Source organism: Mandrillus leucophaeus, unplaced genomic scaffold, assembly GCF_000951045.1.
Source record: "Mandrillus leucophaeus isolate KB7577 unplaced genomic scaffold, Mleu.le_1.0 Scaffold1340, whole genome shotgun sequence".
NCBI lineage: Eukaryota > Metazoa > Chordata > Mammalia > Primates > Cercopithecidae > Mandrillus > Mandrillus leucophaeus.
The window spans coordinates 540,978-549,128 of record NW_012101300.1 but is presented as its reverse complement, the minus strand read 5'-3'; positions in this window follow the sequence as shown (position 1 = coordinate 549,128).

The window sequence follows — 8,151 nt, the reverse complement described above, 5'->3', positions numbered from 1 at the left end:
TATTTCCAAGAGGATTTTTATAGTTTTTTGGTGATTTTCTACCTCGATAATCATATTATCTGCAAATAAGACAGTTTTATTTGTTTCCAATATGTATATATTTTGCATTTTGTTAGTTTTATTTCAGTAGGTAGGACTTTAAGTACTAAATAAGTGTGAGTGGTAAGAAAAACCATCCTTTCCTTGTTTCTGATCTTCAGGAGAAAGAGTCCAGTGTCTTACCATGAGGTATAATATTAATTATAGGCTTTTATAGATGTTCTTTATCCAGTTGAGAAAGTTCCTCTCTTGGTTTGCTGACAGTTTTTATCTTAAATATATGTTGAATTTTATTAAATGTTTTTCTGCATCATTTGATATGGATCACATGACACTTTTCCAATGGGCTAAGGGCTTTGCAAAGTCATTTCCCTTAGAACTTAAGCTTTTGCATTATGGAAGACTCTGGACATATTTCCTGAAAGTCGTTTTTCCCCTCCCCTTCTAGAACTCATAGAGGATCTTTCTTTATGTCTTCACTATAAGAACTGGGTGCAGATATAGGAGGTAAAGGACTGTGCTCCCCAGGAGAATATTATACTAATGCTAGTTCGCACTCAGCTTCCAGAAGTTCATCATTTAAGTGTTCCTATTAGTTTATGGTTGCAGTAGCTTCTGCTCCATATAAGTAGATTTTGGTTGTATCCTTGCAGATGAAACTGCCTCTCCATATTTAGGGTGGCTGTTTGCCCCATAGCCTCATGAGTGTGTCTCCCTCTCTGAGGTCATAGTTTTTATTGTCTGCACCATTCATTTTATTTTGTAGTTATACAGATGCTTTCTTCTATATTGATTGCATTCATTGTTAATTATTGCTTAAAGTTTAATACATTTATATCCTGGGTTCCCCCAGTCAAGTATGTTTTTTAAAAATACAATCATCCTTGGTATCCGGGGGGATTGGTTCTAGGATGTCCCCCATTCCCACTCCTTACTCAGGTACCAAAATCCACAGATGCTCAAGTCCTTTACATGAAATTGTATAATATTTGCATGTAACATACATCCTCTTATATACTTCAAATCGTCTTTAGATGACTTCTAATAATATTACATAATACAATATAAATGCTATGTAAATAGTTGTTACATTAAATTGCTTTTTTATTTGTATTTGCATTGTATTTTTATTTTTTACTCTATTTATTAATGTATTTTAAATAATTTTGAGCCTTTGTTGTGAAACCCATGGATACAGAGAATGGCTGCAGTTACATGGTCTTTTATATTTTTCTATTACAGAGAGTAAAAAATGGAGTAATTGGAATTTACTTAAAGAGACTTGATGGTGGGGGATTGGGGAGATTAGAGTTAAATGTTATCCAAACTGTTCTCAATTTATTTACTTTTTGAAGCTCAAATCGAGGTAAAACATTTGTTTTACAGTGAAAATCATTATATTATTTCACAGTAAATAGGTATTAATGAGATTTTTCTCTTGATATAGAACAAATCCAAAGTAGCATATCAGAGATCTTCACCTCTTTTATATCATCTAGATTAATTAGAAAACAATTTCCTAAACTAAAAAATGCCAAAAGAAAGTAACATTACTAATGACATTCTATATAGTTCTTTCTTTTATGGAGAGATATTATATTCCTAACACATTATTTCATTTAAAAAAACCCATCAATATTTATGCTTCATTTATTAATGCCTTGTTTATGCTTTATTGTGTTTCAAGTTACTTATTATAGCATTGCTAATGTAACCTGTATTCTATCCATATTTACTTGAATACTGAAAGCAAACACATTTATTTGTTTAGTGTAAGTGGGGATTTATTGATTTACAAAACAGGATTTTATGTTAATCTCTAGTACTGATTTTTTTTTTCATCAGAAGCTGTGACTCTTTCTAGAAAAGCTTTAGTGCCATAAGAAAATCATCAAAATCCCCAAAGGCTCTGATATGAAAAATGAAATTAGAAGAGTTTGTACAAATAGGTGGTGAATAAATGTTCAAGCCTATCTGACATCTAATGTTTCCATGGAAGAAAGAACAAGAAGACTCATTACATTTATAGCTACTGTTATTTTGGAATGAAGAAATCTGTAAATATCAAGATAAACACAAACAGAACAAAGCAGCAGAATGTCCTTGCTCATAATCCACGGAGATACATCTAGCTCAAAACATGGTAATATATCTTTAAAATCCTCACAGTCAGTAGGGAACGATGGAATTAGATGTGTCAGTGTAAGGACAGGGAGAAGAGAATCAGAGCCTGTGATTACTCCCTAGACAAAAACTCACAAAAATAATGATAAATATGTGTTGAAAAAGCAAATGCTTATTGCCTCTTCATAAACATATATTGTCATTAGCTTATCTGGACTCATGTTTCTAATTATTTGTTGCCTTAGAATAGCCGTAAACAGCATCTTGAGAAAACAACACTGAGGAATATGGCCTGCCAATTTTAGTAGCTAACCCTGAAACAACAGTGGGGTGGAGCAACAATACACCTGTGGATTATTTTACAATTATTGAGTCAGAGGGTAAAAAAGGGTTGATGTTAAATTCTCTTACCACTCTAGAACGTAGGTCTCATGACACATTCTTGATTTGTCAGTCTTCCTCGACTGCACATCAATGGAAAGACTTAAACATCTTGTGTATATGCACTGTCCAGAAAGGACATAGAATGTGCAAAACAGTATAGAAATTATTTTCCCAAAAGAGAATTACCTCTTAACAAAAAGAGACATTCTTCCTATGAAAACATAGATCGCTCCTCTGAATAATGTGCATTGTTTCACAATTTGCCATAGAAATATGCTTACCAAAACAACATGATTAGCAACAATTCACTCTAGGAAGCAGAAGCCTTAAATATATAAAGCATTCCAGATTACATAATAACTACAATGTATGTAAATGAAATGCATACATCAAAGAGGGAGACAGAGAGAGGACAGAGAAGGGGTGGAGTGGGTAATATTAGGAAAGTTTCTGATTGAACAGTAGAAGCAAAAGGTGGTAAAGCTTTCTTGTCCTAAGAGTCCCAGGGATCTTAAAATAAACATTCAACTCAAGATTATGAAGCTTTGACACTTAACTCGTGATGTTTCCGGTTATTTGGGTAACAAAAATATTACCGTCATCTTAAATACTGCTTGCCAATTGAGATTAAGAATTGTATGAGTATTAATATCTTTGTTTGATGTGTGTTACCCTTGTAGAATACAAGCAAGGGTACATGGCCAAAGAATAGACACATATAGCCAATGGAGCTATGTTCATTGGTGAAAACTCATATTGACAGCATCAGTAGTGTGTGTGTGTATTGAAGGTCTGCATCACCCTTTTATTTTAGGGTAGTTCTCAGATATCCTGCAGGACGAGATGTCATGAGCTAGAATGTGACCCTAAGTCCTTGAGCTCTGTGGCTTTTAAACTATATGATTAGGCAAGGTCCACACTCTTCCCTAGTGGAAGCAGAGCCAGATTAAATAGCCACATTTACTGGCAGAACATTTGTTACCGGTGGCTTGCCCTGGCTTCTTGTAATCTCCCAGAATAGAAGTCAAGAGAGATGACCAGACACAGCAAAGAGAAAGTGCAAGTTTATGGAGCTTGTGCACATGGGAGCCAGCACCACGGAAGAAGGACTGGCTGCTCCCTGAGAGTAGTATGTGGGCTTTTCTGTATGGGAGGGTTTCATCAGGGCATGTATAAGAGGGATTTCTCTAGTGCTTGCACAATGGCTTCTCATGCTTTTTCATACATTGCAGGTAGCATTAGCACTTTAAATCTCCACCCTGCGTGTGATTTTCGCCATTTAAATGAGGAAGAGTCCAGTATAAGGTGAAGTTTACTTCTAATTGCACATGCAGCGTCCCAGGGAAGTCTCCAGTCCCCCTTTGACAGGAACTTGTGGTTCATAGCTTCTTGGGTCTTTTGTTGCTGACTGGCTAGAAGTTAGGTAAGCTGCAGCTTGAGTAAGGGGCTTTTGTTCTTTCTCTACCTGCCAGTCTCACACTGACTTCAGTTTATATTATAAGCTCACATTCATAGTTGATCTTAGCACTGGTTTTTCCTTTGGAATGAGAGCAGGGAGGCTGAGCCTCAAGCCGTATAAGTGGATCAAGATTGCAACTGCTAAGCACTATGTATTCCCGCGGAGCTCAGCAGAATGTAACTTCTGTTTCTAGGGGGCCAGATTTCAGGGAATCAGTCTCAGTAAATTAAACTTACCTCTCCTGGTGAACTTGTTAAAGGAGATAAATTTCTTTATGACATTTTTGAGGCACATAACATAGATTTAAGATTTTATTAACAGAAAACAATATTTAGTAACACTGATTTAATGATTTCTAGATGAAACTGGAAAGACTCCTTCCATAGGTTAGCAAATTACCAGCTTGCATGTTAGTTTTCTTCCTTGCTATTCTTGAAGATGACTCTCCATTTTTATTTCTTTGTCTTTGGGGACAGACCCTCCTTATAATTAGTGTTCCAATGACATATAGGGTCAAAATCATATTTATTATTCCCTCCCCTTCTTGACTGTAATTGACTTTGGTTTTTTTTTTTTTTTTTTCACTTTCCTTTATTTTCCCTATAACTCTTAATAGCATAAATAATATACGCCGATTTTACAAATATGCCTACTGGGAAAGTTGGGGTCCTTATTTCCTTTCTCTTACTGGGACCATTGTCTTTCTTCTTTCTCAGGTGTTTTCTCTACTACAGCTTTTAGATAGGTGGGAAGTAACTTCCTGCTTCCTTACAGCTTGGCTCCTTCTGTAGGTTCCTCACATGTCCTAGAACAACCTAATTCATCTGTGGGTATGCAGAGCTATGTCTGCACAAAAATACGGTAGACATGAACTTTGGGACAGAGCTAGACTGAAATTCTGAAATCTGTATGCTATGTTACCTTGCACAGATTCCTTCACTCTTTTATACCATAATTTCCTAGAATGCAAAATGGAGATCATAATATGTATTCCTTGGGATTTAACTGAGAATTATGTGAGATTAATTACTACATACACTTTTCCTACTGCACTGCCTGGCCAATAGTAGATACTAAGAAAATACTAATTCCTTCCTCATGTTTATATTATAGAATTATCATAATGATTGTCTTCACATTTTCGGCAGAGTACACATTAAAAATGTAAAGAATTTCTGGACACTGTAACTCAGGCCTGTAATCCAGCACTTTGAGAGGTCAAAGCAGGAGAATTGCTTGAACCCAGTAGTTGGAGACCAGACTGGGCAACATAGTGAGATCCTGCCCTACAAAAAATTAAAAAATTAAAATTAAACTCCCTTTGAGAATCGTGTAGGTTCACATACACTTTTAAGAAATAACACAGAGAAATCCCATGCATCCTTTGTTTGATTTCTCCCAATGGTAACATTTTGCAAAACAAGCCTACACTATTTCCAACATGTCCAATACTTGGACTGGACCAAAGTATAAAAATTCAGTGTTTTTAATAGTTGTTTCTGAAAAATTACTTACATAATTTATTGTATGTTATCAATTACTACATGAGTTGCTTTAAAGATAAATTTATTAAAATGTTTTTCTCTCTTCCTGCCATAAACTCAACTCATCGTTTGAAGAATGACATCTGTATTTCAGTAAATTCCATAAAATGTAAGAATTGTCAAAGCTATCAGAAATAATATCCCCAAAAGACAAAGTTTTGCTTTTCTTGCTTTTCTTATGCATTTATTATTTAAATGCAAAGTATATCTTTTCAAAAGAAAAAAAGTATTATCATGCTTTGACAAGGTTGTTTTCAATTTAACCTGTTAAGAGTGAGCTAAAGTTAAATTTAAATACCCAACACTAGACATGATCAAAATTTATATATTAAATCATATTCACAGATTTTTGTTTTTATTTTCACAAACAGAAGTTCTGAGAGAAAAAAAATCGTAGATTTTTAATTTCCAGAATATTCTTTCTATTGTACAAATAGTACAAGTACTATCACACTTTCTGACATTCATCTTTAAATTTGTGATACTAGAAAATTGTCCAGAGAAAGGTGACTGTGACGGAAGATAAGATAAAATAATTTGTTCAACCTTGTCAAATTTTGAGCAGTGTTTTCCTTAGATAATTAAATATTAGCTAGAATAACTGAAACTAAATTATGTATTAATTTAAACTCAGATTATAAACCTAAAATGTCTCAAAAAAACAGTTCTTCTTTCAATATCATCTCCTTTCAAAATTATATCCACGCTTCTTTCTTTAAACCTGCTTTATAGCATGGCCAATAATTTGCTTATAGTATTTCTCAACACAGGGCTGTGGTTGGGCCCTGATAATATTTATTTCCACTACATACTTCTCAGTGTCCTCTGTGTGCTAACTTCATAATAAATACCAAATTTGAAGGACTTTTTAAGGACAGAATATATTGCCAAGTTACCTTTAGAAAGTATTTTGATAGAGAATGATGTTCTTTATGGATCTCAAACTTTCTCCTACTAGACAAAATGGGATAAGCCTAACTCAACCCACGATGACTTCATAACAACACCAAAAACAATAAAAGTGCACTCTTGACCTTCCCCACCAACTCCTCTTATGTATTATTCCTTTCCACCCCAGTGCAAATTTATTTTCTGTAATTTATTTTAACGTTTTGGATGTATATTTAAATATATATATACTCGTGCTATGTCACCCCTTTCCTTTCCCACTTTTTCATCCCAAACTCCAATTTCATCACTTCTCACTCTCAACACATATCCAGCTCATATAATAGGATACAGGTCCTAAGTGGAAAATAAAAATCTAATAAATTGCCCAGTTGAAAACTTGGTGTCATATGCAAACAATGAAAACATTCATCAAATAGTTTTTAAATCTTTATGCTAAAATTAATGCATGAAGAAACCCACCTTTATCTCACATATTAAAACAAATTTACTGAAATACAAATGCTATTCTTGCTAAGAAATCATATTTTTTTAGGTTTACTCTTAAATACAAATAGACCTGGGATAGTTCTTATTGCTAACCCCAGCTTTTAAGTAATATTTTAAAAGAAATAAATGTGACATCATCTATTATTGTTATTATTGTTTACTATAATAATTATTATCAAGAATTGACATTTTTAATCTATTAAATTGCAGATGACCCTCAACATGTAATAAGTTGATTTACAATTTTTAACTGTACAATGATGCAAACATAATACACATTCAGTACAGTATTCAATAAATTACATGAGATATCCAAGACTTTATTATAAAACAGGCTTTGTGTCAGAGGTTTATGCCCCATTGTAGGCTACTGTAAGTGTTCTGAACACATTTGAGGTAGGCTAGGCTAAGCTATGGTGATCACTAGGTTGGGTGTATTAAATTCATTTTCGACTTAAAATTTTTCATTTTCTGATGGGTTTATTGGACTGCAACGCCATTGTAAGTCAAGGAGCATCTGTATAAAAGTTACTATGAATCATTTTTAAGCTCAAAAACTTTTGTCATATAATGTATTTTATATCCTATGAAAATCTGATTAAGTAGGTTATGATTCTCTTTCATGTAATTTCTTTTAGTTCAACTTAATATTGAAGAACTTTGTCCCTTCACTTTCTTTTTAAAAGAGAGAGATTAAAACTAGAAAGACTAGACACTTAGCCACCTTTATATACTTCAATGCAAAAAGTACCTTTGCTACTTACATAGCTGATGAAAATTGTTCTCCAAAGCAAAATAAGCTCCATGATGGTTAATAAAATGAATATCATAATGATCAGATGAGAGAAATGAATATTTCTGTCATATTAAAGTATATACTTAGAATTAAAATTACTCTAAACTGATAAAAACTTAATAAGGAAATGTCATTTTTAAAGTATCATTTATCTTAAATCTTACATTTCTTCACTAGAGCATAGAAATATATGCAACATTGCAAAAATAAATTGTCCTTGAAATCCCTTTCTATATCAAAGTTCTTAGGTATCAAGATCCATTTTATCTCCTAAGCCTAACAAGAAGATACCAATCCAAGTAAAAGGAAATAAGTTAAATATACATTATTTAAAACAATATTCATTTACCAAATACATTATCACCTTGCAATTTCTTTGTTCATATTATTAAAATGATAAATATTTT